Here is a 13,273-nt window from a genome sequence, read left to right as displayed (position 1 = left end):
ACTACTTAAAGTGGAACTGACAGCATTTTAACTACTTTGCAAATATGAAACAAACAGGCAATCATAATACACTATATATACAAAAGTATGCGGACACCACTTCAAATGATTGGATTTGGCTACTTCAGCCAAACCCGTAGCTTACAGGTGTATAAAACCTAGTACACAGCCATGCAATCTCCAGCGAAAAGCATTGGTAGTAGAATGGCCTTACTGAAGTGCTCAGTGATTATCAACTTGGCTCCATCAACAAGTCAGTTTGTCAAATTTCTGCACTGCTAGAGCTGCCCCGGTCAACTGTGTGCTGTTATTGTGAAGTGTAAACTTCTTAGAGCAACAACGGCTTTGTTGTGAAGTGGGGGGCCACACATGTTTGACGAGCAGGTTTCCACATACTTTTGGTCATGCAGTGTAACAGTCAAAAATACAAAATTCCCAGTTTATGCTACAAAACCAACTTCGTTAGATGTTTTAAAAATATGTTATATTTGACTAAATATCCCATGATGTACATTAAGGCATTGTTGGCAGAATAAATGGATGCAGTTCAATGCATGATTCATATCATTCACCAGTCCAAAAAATATTGCTATCAGGTTGTAAATCACAACTGGCTTGATATGTTGTTTCCTGCCTCCATGAATTTCCGTTTCAATGAGTTTCTGTTTCAATGACTTAAAGTTTTGGACAAAAATGGACGAACATAACTAAGGCTGGGAATGTCAATATAATCAAACTATCAAGGGCAATGATCACAAGTCAATCATAATGTGGCTAATAGGCTAGCGTATCTATTTATGTAGCTAGCTATTTAGCTGCTGGGAGGATGTCATGTCATTGGAGGAGTGGGTGAGAGACAGACTTCTTCCAATCATATCATTTTAAAGTGTCTACAGCTAGAGATCCAGGTGTCATTTGGTTAGTTACCAATAAAAGTTAATTGCTTTGCTAGCTAGCTAGCTAAACTGAACTTGAATGACTGTTATCCACTTAGCATATCTCTTGCATTCGTAAATTCTCTCTGGCGATCTACTCTGACTTCAGAGCACCCTCGCCTGAGTGTGCCAGAGCGCAGAATAACGGATGAATTTACAAACATGCAACACCTGCTGAATATGACAGATGTCAGGTGTTTAGCTACTTACAGACATAAATGAGAGAACACCTCACTCTGATCATTTTACTCACCCTAGCAGAGCTCTTTAGGCTGTTCTAACGTTATCTAGAGCATTGAGACGGTAACTGTGCTGCCAGCAACAACTTAATTATGTTTTTTTGGGCAACGTTTACTGACACCAGTCGTATTCCTAAATTCCTGTTATTCTGTGCTCTTGCACACTCAGACAAGAGTACTCTGAAATCAGAGTAAATAGCTAGAGTGAATTTATAAATGCACCCAGTGTCAATAGTGCAGTGTGCGCTCAATGCTAGGAGAGTGAAACACTGAATTTATTATTCAGAGCAGAGCATTATTTAGATGAAATTAGGGCAAGGTTTGGTTTCCAGAGAGACATCCGGGATTGTAACATACTCTGTTTCACGGAAACATGGCTCTCTGGGGACATGCTGTCGGGACAGCCACCAGGATTCTTTGTGCGTCGCGCCGACAGGAATTAACATCTCTCCGGGAAGAAGGGCGGGGGTGTATGTTTCAGGATTAACGACTCATGGTGTAATTGTAACAACATCCAGGAACTCAAGTCCTTTTGTTCAGCTGACCTAGAATTCCTCACAATCAAATGCAGTCCGTATTATCTCCCAAGATAATTATTGTTGGTTATTGTCACAGCCAAGTACATCCCCCCTCAAGCTGACACCACGACAGACCTCAAGGAACTCCAATGTTTCCTGCCAATCCACAGGTAATGACACAGTGTACTGGACAGACATGGGCCTGAACACAATCTCCAGAGCCAAGAGGGATCAGACCTGGAGGGAGGACATCATTACTACGGGAATCAGCAGGGTAGAGGGCATCGCAGTGGACTGGATTGCTGGTCAGTATTGTCTTCTGTAAAATGTTTTAAAAAATGGGTTCTTACTATGTGGATAACCCCCCCAAGATTTTATCTCATGAGACTAACCTATATAAATAAAGGTATACATATAAAATATTCAAATCAAATTGAAAGAAAAGCCATTGGGATAAATGATGCAAGTCTACTGAACTGTGCTTTAAAATTACACGTTTGTGTTGTGATTATCTCCTTAGTTTCTGATGAGTAAGAGTAACAATGTTCTTTGTACTCTAATAACAGTATATTTGTCTTCCTCCCACAGGTAACCTTTACTGGACAGACCATGGTTTCAACCTCATAGAGGTTGCTCGTCTTAGTGGTACCTACCGTTGTGTAGTCATCTCAGAGGGACTCGACCAACCTAGAGCCATCGCTGTTCATCCACAGAAAGGGTATGTCTGTTTGTTTGTCTGTGTGTGTACGTGCTTGAATGCATGTTTGTACTTGTGCCAGGGGCATTAATTGGGTATGCATACCGTAGCTCAACACCAACAATTTAAAATAGGCTACTAAAATCATTCCAATCCCAATTAAAAGGCTAATGTAGTTTAGTGCTATTATTCTTCTGACTTTAAGACCTTGCGGACGCCTGGGAGCTGGAGGTAAGGCTGTTTGTATGGCTGGTAGGCTTTATGGAAAGCAGAAATCTGTATATAATGGAAGTTGTTGTCCCAAAGGCGGGAAGGCAAATGATGGTTGGAAGTACAGAATTGTCTAGAATGTCATTGTATGCTGTAAAGTTAAGATTTCGGAAACAGATGGTGAGTGTTGTAACTGTGGACAGACGATTTTTACGTTCTAAGCAATTCAGCACTCAGCGGTCCCATTCTGTGAGCTTGCTTGGCCTACCACTTTGCGGCTGTTGTTACTACTAGAGGTTTCCACTTCACAATAACAGTACTTACAGTTGACCTGGGAAGCTCTAGCAGGGCATACATTTGACAAACTGACTTGCTGGAAAGGTGGCATCTTAGGACTGCGCCACGTTGAAAGTCACTGAGCTCTTCAGTAAGGCCATTCTACTGTCAATGTTTGTCTATGGAGATTGCATGGCTGTGTGCTCGATTTTATACACCTGGGTGGAAAGGAATAAGTTAGTCTAAAATATTTCTGAAACTAAAAGCATTGTATTTGGGACAAATCATTCACTAAACCCTACATCTCAACTAAATATTGTAATAAATAATCTGGAACTTGAGCAAGTTGAGGTAACTAAACTGCTTGGAGTAACCCTGGATTGTAAACTGTCATGGTCAAAACATATTGATACAACAGTAGCTAAGATGGGGAGAAGTATGTCCATAATAAAGCGCTGCTCTACCTTAACAGCGCTATCAACAAGACAGGTCCTGCAGGCCCTAGTTTTGTCGCACCTGGACTACTGTTCAGTCGTGTGGTCAGGTGCCACAAAAAGGGACTTGGGAAAATTGCAACTGGCTCAGAACAGGGCAGCACGGCCGGCCCTTGGATGTACACAGAGCACTAATATTAGTAATATGCATGTCAATCTCTTCTGACTCAAAGTAGAAAGAAGAGAGATTGACTTCAACACTACTTGTATTTATGAGAGGTATTGACATGTTGAGTGCATCGAGCTGTCTGTTTGAACTACTGGCCCACAGCTCGGACACCCATGCATACCCCACAAGACATGCCTCAAGAGGTCTCTTCACAGTCCCCAATTCCAGAACAGACTATGGGAGGCGCACAGTGCTACATAGAGCCATGACTACACAGAACTCTATTCCACATCAAGTAACTGAACCAAGCAGTAAAAGTTGATTTAATTCAAAAACAAATAAAAAATACACCTTATGGAACAGCACGGACTGTGAAGCAACAAAAACATAGGCACAGACACATGGATTACACACACACACACGATAACATAAGCACTATACACATGTACACATGGAATTTGTGCTGTAGATACAGTGGGGAGAACAAGTATTTGATACACTGCCGATTTTGCAGGTTTTCCTACTTACAAAGCATGTAGAGGACTGTCATTTTTATCATAGGTACACTTCCGTCTCTCACAGACCTGTTAGTTTTTCTTTAAGAAACCTCCTGTTCTCTACTCATTACCTGTATTAACTGCACCTGTTTGAACTCGTTACCTGTATAAAAGACATCTGTCCACACACTCAATCAAACAGACTCCAACCTCTCCACAATGGCCAAGACCAGAGAGCTGTTTAAGGACATCAGGGAAATAATTGTAGACCTGCACAAGGCTGGGATGGTCTACAGGACAATAGGCAAGCAGCTTGGTGAGAAGGCAACAACTGTTGGTGCAATAATTAGAAAATGGAAGAAGTTCAAGATGACGGTCAATCACCCTCGGTCTGGGGCTCCATGCAAGATCTCACCTCGTGGGGCATCAATGATCATGAGGAAGGATCAGCCAAGAACTACACAGCAGGACCTGGTCAATGACCCGAAGAGAGCTGGGACCACAGTCTCAAAGAAAACCATTAGTAACACACTACACCGTCATGGATTAAAATCCTGCAGGGCACGCAAGGTCCCCCTACTCAAGCCAGCGCATGTCCAGGCCCATCTGAAGTTTGCCAATGACCATCTGGATGATCCAGAGGAGAAATGGGAGAAGGACATGTGGTCTGATGAGACAAAAATTGAGATTTTTGGTCCTATCTCCACTCGCCGTGTTTGGAGAAAGAAGAAGGATGAGTACAACCCCAAGAACACCATCCCAACCGTGAAGCATGGAGGTGGAAACATCATTCTTTGGGGATGCTTTTCTGCGAAGGGGACCAGACGACTGCACCGTATTGAGGGGAGTATGGATGGGGCCATGTATCATGAGATCTTGGCCAACAACCTCCTTCCTTCAGTAAGAGCATTGCAGATGGGTCGTGGCTGGGTCTTCCAGCATGACAACGACCCGAAACACACAGACAAGGTAACTAAGGAGTGGCTCCGTAAGAAGCATCTCAAGGTCCTGGAGTGGCCTAGCCAGTCTCCAGACTTGAACCCAATAGAAAGTCTTTGTAGGGAGCTGAAAGTCCGTATTGCCCAGCGACAGCCCTGAAACCTGAAGGATCTGGAGAAGGTCTATATGGAGGAGTGGGCCAAAATCTCTGCTGCAGTGTGTGCAAACCTGGTCAAGTCCTACAGGAAATGTATGATCTCTGTAATTGCAAACAAAGGTTTCTTTACCAAATATTAAGTTCTGCTTTTCTGATGTATCAAATACTTATGTAATGCAATAAAATGCAAATTAATTACTTAAAAATCATACAATGTGATTTTCTGGATATTTGTTTTAGATTTCGTCTCTCACAGTTGAAGTGTACCTATGATAAAAATGACAGACCTCTACATGATTTGCAAGTAGGAAAACCTGCAAAATCGGCAGTGTCTCAAATACTTGTTCCCCCCCCCACTGTATGTGGTAGTGGTGGAGTAGGGGCCTGAGGGCACACCGTGTTTTGTGGAATCTGTAGATGTATTTTTAGGTTTTTAAAATTGTATAAACTGCGTAATTTTATTTGACCCCAGGAATAGTATCTGCTACCTTGCAAGCAGCTAATGGGGATACATAATAAATAGAAATACAAAACTTTGTGAAGCCAGGTGACGACCTCATGAAGCTAGTTGAGAGAATGCCAAGAGTGTGCAAAGCTGTCATCAAGGCAAAGCGTGGCTTCTTGTAGAATTTCAAATATTAAATATGTTTTGATTGTTTAACACTTTTTTGGTTCATGATTCCATATGTGTTATTTAATAGGTTTGATGTCTTCACTGTTATTCTACATATAAAACATCTTGAATGAGTAGGTGTGTCCAAACTTTTGACTGGTACTGTATTTATTTATAAATAATAAAAAATAAATCCTTGGAGGAAATCCCCCCCCCCCCCCCCGCTCAGACCAGTAGAAACATGCTCAGACCAGTAGAAACATGCTCAGACCAGTAGAAACATGCTCAGACCAGTAGAAACATGCTCAGACCAGTAGAAACACGCTTAGATGTGCTCCTAGCTCCTGCAGTGATGTTTTTTGTCATGCCTGACCTATGTGAAGTTGTTTAGCAGTTGTAGGTGTTGTGTGCAGTCACAGTATGATTCGTTTCAGTTTGCTACTAAAGGTCCGAGATCGACTGTTGACACTGCGTGAAAGATCAGCTGGAGGCGCTTGACAGGCTCACATTTCAACCATTTTCTGAAAACAGAGGGCTGTAACACCAAAGTATCCTCTCTAGACCCAAATAGAAGGAGGTTTTGAGGTTAACTACATTGTAATACTTTATTATTTCAGTTGCATAGCCTCTGATAACCTCCTTATCACATTAGATCAGACATGTTGTGTATCCTTTCAGATCTGTTAATGTTGTCCAAGCAGTTAGATGTCAATAATATTGCTGTTTACCACTTTGCCCCCTGCCCCCGCTCTCTCTCAATTGAATGCAATTCAGAGTGCTTTATTGGCATGGGAAACATATGTTTACATTAGCAAAGCAAGTGAAATAGATAATAAACAAAAGGGAAATAAACTATAAAAACTGTACAGTAAACATTACACTCACAAAGGTTTCAAATGAATAGAGACACATGTCATATTATGGCTATATACAGTGTTGTAACAATGTGCAAATAGTTAAAGTACAAAAGGGGAAATAAATAAACATAAATATGGGTTGTATTTACAATCTCTCTCTCTCTCCTCCTCCCTCTCTCCCCTCCCTCTCTCTGGTAGGTATCTGTTCTGGACAGAGTGGGGCCAGAGCCCCTGCATAGGGAGAGCCCGTCTAGATGGGTCTGATCAGGTCACCCTGGTCAACACTGGCATCGCCTGGCCCAACGGGATCTCCATAGACTATGAGGTACAGTACAGGGCTTCCTCCTGATCCACCTATGTCCTATTTGCTCTTATCCATCCACCCCATCCTAAAGCAGTTTTATAACAGCATCCTATCCTCATATTTCTTTGTTTGGATAAAATGTACCCAATGTACCCCCACAACTCTGCAGGAAAATAGATTATACTGGTGTGATGCCCGCACTGACAAGATAGAGAGGATCAACCTTGAGACGGGTGAGAGCAGGGAGATTGTACTGTCAGTGGCCAACGTAGACCTGTTCTCCGTGGCAGTGTTTGGAGCTTACATCTACTGGTCTGACAGGTAATTTATTATTTCCTTAAATGCACACAGAGTGGACTGCAAAGTCCGATCCTCTAACCCTTAATCTAAGAGGTCTCAGTGGGGAGATCCTCAGGGGAGTATTTTTACATGATTAGGTGCACCATCTCTTTATGTAAATGTACTAGCATATCTCAATGTCATTATCAAGGGCAAGTCCCTTAAACCTTTTGTCAAACCAGTTATCTTGAGGTATTTCATGCTTGCTTTATTATTTTCTTTATGATAAAGTGCCATTGTTAAAATAAATTATGCCAGCCTTTTCTATTTTCTGTCATTTAGAAAAGTTTAACGTTTTAATGTCACATGCACAAGTACAGTGAAATGACTTTCTTGCAAACTCAAAACCCAACAATGCAATAATCAAAAACAATGTAATACTAGAAAAAAAAAACATGAGCAATCAGAAGAACACAATAAGTAAGTAAGCATACTATATACATGGTCAGTTCCAATACTATTTACAATGTGCAGGAATACTGGAGTTATGGAGGTAGACATATATAGGGGTAAGGTGAGTAGGCAAAAGGATATAAGATAAACAGAGTAGCAGCAGCTTGTATGTGAGTGGGTTTGATTGTGTGTCAAGTCAGTATAAATTAATGTGCATATTTAAAATATAAATACATTTGTATTTCATCTTTATTTAACCAGGTAGGACAGTTGAGAACAAGTTCTCATTTACAACTGCGACCTGGCCAAGTGTCAAGGTATGCGTGAAGGGCTGTAGGAAGTCAGGTGCAGGAGAGCAGATATTTGGTAACAAACTGGAGCCTATTATTTGGCGGACTAAAAGCCCATGGCACAAAAGAACACGCAATACAAATACGGGTTGAACATAACCCAGCGCAACCAGCCTAACTAGAGCATACATGAAAACAGATAAACAATACCACACAAAGACATGGGGGAAAGAGAGGGTTAAATGCACAACACATAATGAGCAAAATGAGAACCAGGTGTGTGGGAAAACGAGACAAAACAAATGGAAAATGAAAAATGGATCGGCAGGGGCTAGAACACCGGCGACGTCGACCACCGAACACCGCCCGAACAAGGAGAGGCATCGACTTCGGCAGAAGTTGTGACACCAAGATAAAGCAAAGCAGCGCAACACAAACAACAACACAGAGTTTCACATGGAATAAACAAACATACAGTCAATAATAAAATAGAAAATGTATATTCAGTGTGTGCAAATGAGTTAGGGTAAGGGAGATAAGGCAATAAATAGGCCCTAGTGACGAAATAATTACAATATAGCAATTAAACACTGGAGTGATAGATGTGCAGAAGATGAGTGTGCAAGTAGAGATACTGGGGTGCAAAGGAGAAGAAAAAAAAACAGTATGTGGATGAGGTAGTTGGATGGGCTATTTACAGATGGGCTATGTACAGGTGCAGTGATCTGTGAGCTGCTCTGACAGCTGGTGCTTAAAGTTAGATATGATATTAGGTGTGTGTATGTGTCGTCAATATAAATGAATGCATATTATGTGTGTGTGCATAGAGACAGTTCAAAAATAAAAGGTAAATAAAGATACAATGTTAACTCAAGCTTTCCTACCACACCGCCTGATGAAGATGTCCTGGATGGCAGGGAGCTCGCCCCCAGTGATATACTGGGCTGTCCGCACCACCCTCTATAGCTCACAGAGCTATAGCTCACAGAACGATATCATAACCGCCATCGATAAAAGACAGTACTGTGCAGCCGTCTTCATCGACCTTGCCAAGGCTTTCGACTCTGTCAATCACCATATTCTTATCGGCAGACTCAGTAGCCTCGGTTTTTCGGATGACTGTCTTGCCTGGTTCACCAATTACTTTGCAGACAGAGTTCAGTGTGTCAAATCGGAGGGCATGCTGTCCGGTCCTCTGGCAGTCTCTATGGGGGTGCCACAGGGTTCAATCCTCGGGCCGACTCTTTTCTCTGTATATATCAATGATGTTGCTCTTGCTGCGGGCGATTCCCTGATCCACCTCTACGCAGACGACACCATTCTATATACTTCCGGCCCGTCCATGGACACTGTGCTATCTAACCTCCAAACGAGCTTCAATGCCATACAACACTCCTTCCGTGGCCTCCAACTGCTCTTAAACGCTAGTAAAACCAAATGCATTATTTTCAACCGTTCGCTGCCTGCACCCGCACGCCTGACCAGCATCACCACCCTGGATGGTTCCGACCTTGAATATGTGGACATCTATAAGTACCTAGGTGTCTGGCTAGACTGTAAACTCTCCTGCCAGACTCATATCAAACATCTCCAATCGAAAATCAAATCAAGAGTCGGCTTTCTATTCCGCAACGAAGCCTCCTTCACTCACGCCGCCAAGCTTACCCTAGTAAAACTGACTATCCTACCGATCCTCGACTTCGGCGACGTCATCTACAAAATTGCTTCCAACACTCTACTCAGCAAACTGGATGCAGTTTATCACAGTGCCATCCGTTTTGTCACTAAAGCACCTTATACCACCCACCACTGCGACTTGTATGCTCTAGTCGGCTGGCCCTCGCTACATGTTCGTCGCTAGACCCACTGGCTACAGGTCATCTACAAGTTCATGCTAGGTAAAGCTCCGCCTTATCTCAGTTCACTGGTCACGATGGCAACACCCATCCGTAGCACGCGCTCCAGCAGGTGTATCTCACTGATCATCCCTAAAGCCAACACCTCATTTGGCCGCCTTTCGTTCCAGTTCTCTGCTGCCTGTGACTGGAACGAATTGCAAAAATCGCTGAAGTTGGAGACTTTTATCTCCCTCACCAACTTCAAACATCTGCTATCTGAGCAGCTAACCGATCGCTGCAGCTGTACATAGTCTATCGGTAAATAGCCCACCCATTTATTTATTTACTTTTCTGCTCTTTTGCACACCAATATCTCTACCTGTACATGACCATCTGATCATTTATCACTCCAGTGTTAATCTGCGAAATTGTAATTATTCTCCTACCTCCTCATGCCTTTTGCACACAATGTATATAGACTCCCCTTTTTTTCTACTGTGTTATTGACTTGTTAATTGTTTACTCCATGTGTAACTCTGTGTCTGTTCACACTGCTATGCTTTATCTTGGCCAGGTCGCAGTTGAAATGCAAATGAAATGAAATCAATACATTCAAACACAAGCTTAGCCTTTTGTTAACAACACTGTCATCTCAGATTTTCTAAATATGCTTTTCAACCAAAGCATATTGATTGAGTATTGATAGCCTAGCATAGCATTAAGCTTAGCATTCAGCAGGCAACATTTTCACAAAAACAAGAAAAGCATTCAAATGAAATCATTTACCTTTGAAGAACTTTGTATGTTTTCAATGACGAGACTCTTAGTTAGATACACAAATATTATTTGTGTAGACGAAATAGCTCCGTTTTGTTCATCACGTTTGGCTAAGAAAAAGACCGGAAAATGCAGTCATTTACAACAGAAACATGGCAAACGTTGTTTAGAATCAATCCTCAAGGTGTTTTTCACATATATATATATATATAGATAATCTATCAGTGGTGGCAGTTGGCTTCTCATCAGAAGCAAAACGGAAAAATACTGCAGCTGGAGATTACGCAATAATCGCGACCAAGGACACCAAGCGACCACCTGGTAGATGTAGTCTCTTATGGTCAATCTTCCAATGATATGCCTACAAATATGTCACAATGCTGTCGACACCTTGGGGAAGCGACAGAAAGCCTAAGCTCATTCTTGGCCCATTCACAGCCATATAAGGAGTCATTGGCATGAGGCGGTTTCAAAAAATGCGGCACTTCCTGATTGGATTTTTATCTGGGTTTTTTCTGTAACATCAGTTCTGTGGCACTCACAGACAATATCTTTGCAGTTTTGGAAACGTCAGAGTGTTTTCTTTCCAAAGCTGTCAATTATATGCATAGTCGAGCATCTTTTCGTGACAAAATATCTTGTTTAAAACGGGAACGTTTTTCATCCAAAAATTAAAATAGCGCCCCCTATATCCAATAAGTTATTTGGGGGAACCAGCGAACCAGCAAATCAATGGAGCGAGTCACAGCTACTTCCTATTTGAGTTTCTGCTTGTAAACAGGAGGCAGGAGTGTGGAGTCATGAAATGATTTGCAGAGGGAGGGCCTTGTATGCTTGGTTGTGGGTAGAATAACAGTGGTCTAGGACTTTATTACCCCTAGTGGCATTAGAGACGGGTTGATGGAAGTTGGGCACCACGTCTTAGTGCCCCAGAATTAAAATCGCCGGCAACCAGAAAGGCAGCCTCTAGATATTAGTTTTCTTGCTTGTTTATATCCTTGTAAAGTTCGTTAAGTGCCAGCTTGTTATTTTTCTTCTCCTGATGTCACGATCACAGTCACGATAACTGACGATTCCTCTGGAGGTAGAAGGGTCGGCATTTGACCTTCAGGTATTCTAAGACGGGTGAACAGTTGGTAGACACTTCCAACGCGCTGGAGTTAGGACACCAATTAGTGTTGATGTAGATTCAAACCCTTCCCCCCCCCTCGATTTCCCTGACTCCACTGTCCTGTCCCCCCGGTGAATGGAGAATCCATCAAGTTGGATAGCAATGGGGGGCATCTTGTCCGAGAGTCAAAAATAAAAGTACTTTTAAGAAACAAACAAACAAAAAAATTTGTGTCATTGATGACTTCTCAAAATGTCTCTCTCTTTCTGTCCTCAGAGCTCACTCCAATGGTTCCATCCGACGAGGCTTCAAGAGTGACGGCAGCGAGGCAGTGACCATGAGGAGTGGTCTGGGGGTCAACCTGAAGGATGTGACAGTATTTAATAGAGGGCGGGAGAAAGGTTGAGGTTTCAACTTAATTCTCCTTATTGATTCTCACCCATAATCAGTAGCAATGTTAAATGCATTGTTCAACTGGGAGCCATCTAGTACATTGAAAGATAAACCATAGCTATAGGCAGTGCATGTACAATACAAAAGTGACGTTATATCACACCAGCACTTCTAGTCCTGGCACTACACTAAACAATTAACTTCATAACCATTAAATTAAATTAATGAGGGTAAAGTAATATTAGTTAGAATATGCCTTGAACAAAGTTTTTGTGTCTGCCAACCCAGGTACCAACCCATGTGCCAGGAGCAATGGGGGCTGTCAGCAGCTCTGCTTCCACCTGGGCAGTGGGCGTAGGACATGTTCCTGTGCCCATGGCCACCTGGCTGAGGACGGCTTTGCCTGCGAGCGATACGAAGGCTATCTGCTTTACTCTGAGAGGACCATACTGAAGAGCGTCCACCTCTCAGACGAGAGCGACCTCAACTCGCCCGTCCAGCCCTTCGAGAGGCCCACCTACTTCAAAAACATCATAGCACTGACCTTTGATTACCGCCAGAAAACCGCAGGAGGGACAAATCGCATCTTCTTCAGCGACATTCATTTTGGGAATATCCAGATGATTAATGACGACTGGACAGGACGATCAATCATAGCCAAAAGTAAGTGCTTCTTTACTTTTTATGTTTTTATGATTTTGAGTTAGTTTATTTACAAGTGCCTGCAAGTGCCTGCATATATACGTTTATGCCTGACAGAATATATCGTTCATGTTTTATTACTAATATTTTACTTTCTAGTACATCCATTCATTTATTTTCCTCTAAATCTTGATCCCGTTGTAATGCTGGGTGCTAAGTCAATGAAATAACCTATGATGTGAAATGAGGGTCTGCAGCCAGCCTCTCCTGCCTCTTAGCAGCCATTTGTGAAAAGCTATTTGTGGAGAATATAGTGGCTGGGTCCTAGGATGTGTGGCTTTGATGCATAATACTACATCAAGTATACAGATGTAGGATCTTAATTTGATCAGCCTGTTGCAAAATAACTTTCCTGCAATTCAAAACATTTAAAACTTTTAGTGTGTTTGAGCTTTAAAATGCTTCTGAAGTTTGTAATATCCACTTAGAAATGTCGGACTTGATTTTCCCTTGTTAAAAATGTATCAATCCCTACAAAAATGTCCATGAATTACAATCCACATAATAATTCACATGTCCTGTTGCTGCAGGATTATTTTCCTGCTGTAGCAAACTGGCTCAAATTAAGATCCTACATCTGTAGAG

General features: G+C 42.1%; 1 pseudogene; it reads left to right on the top strand.

Moving 5' to 3' along the window:
• Positions 1 to 13,273, top strand: part of LOC109870738 (low-density lipoprotein receptor-related protein 1B-like) — a 332,082-nt pseudogene that overhangs the window by 194,102 nt on the left and 124,707 nt on the right.

Source organism: Oncorhynchus kisutch, linkage group LG26 (genome assembly GCF_002021735.2).
Source record: "Oncorhynchus kisutch isolate 150728-3 linkage group LG26, Okis_V2, whole genome shotgun sequence".
NCBI classification, from domain to species: Eukaryota; Metazoa; Chordata; class Actinopteri; order Salmoniformes; family Salmonidae; genus Oncorhynchus; species Oncorhynchus kisutch.
The sequence above is the reverse complement of the archived record's forward strand: the minus strand, read 5'-3'. Positions and strand labels throughout refer to the sequence as shown.